Genomic DNA, 399 nt, shown 5'->3' with positions numbered 1-399 from the left:
TTAATAGACTTGCCTAGATTTTTTTATTTCGTAGAGTACGTGTCGTAGGAAACAGAAGTACGATATTTTTTCATTATTACTAGAGGACAAGTTTTGAAAAGACTCCATAGTATACACTTAAAATGGCATATAGGTATACAGTGAAGAAAGAGATAGAAGACTGAGTTTCAGATAGAAGAATAGATAAGAATGAGAACAAGTCAAGTGTAACGCCGGAGTATTTTACGGGGCGAGTAACTCACATCTGTGAGAACTATATAAAAAAATACAAGAAGAAGGAGAAGATGAAGGTAAATTGCAATGATTGCGTCAAATTGACATCTTTATTCTTTAGAAAAGCGGGTTCTAGGGTAAGTCGGGTTGGACAAGATAAATAGGCAAAAAAAATTATTTGTATTA

The sequence above is a fragment of the Belonocnema kinseyi genome, chromosome 8 (assembly GCF_010883055.1).
Source record: "Belonocnema kinseyi isolate 2016_QV_RU_SX_M_011 chromosome 8, B_treatae_v1, whole genome shotgun sequence".
NCBI classification, from domain to species: domain Eukaryota; kingdom Metazoa; phylum Arthropoda; class Insecta; order Hymenoptera; family Cynipidae; genus Belonocnema; species Belonocnema kinseyi.
The sequence above is the reverse complement of the archived record's forward strand: the minus strand, read 5'-3'. Positions refer to the sequence as shown.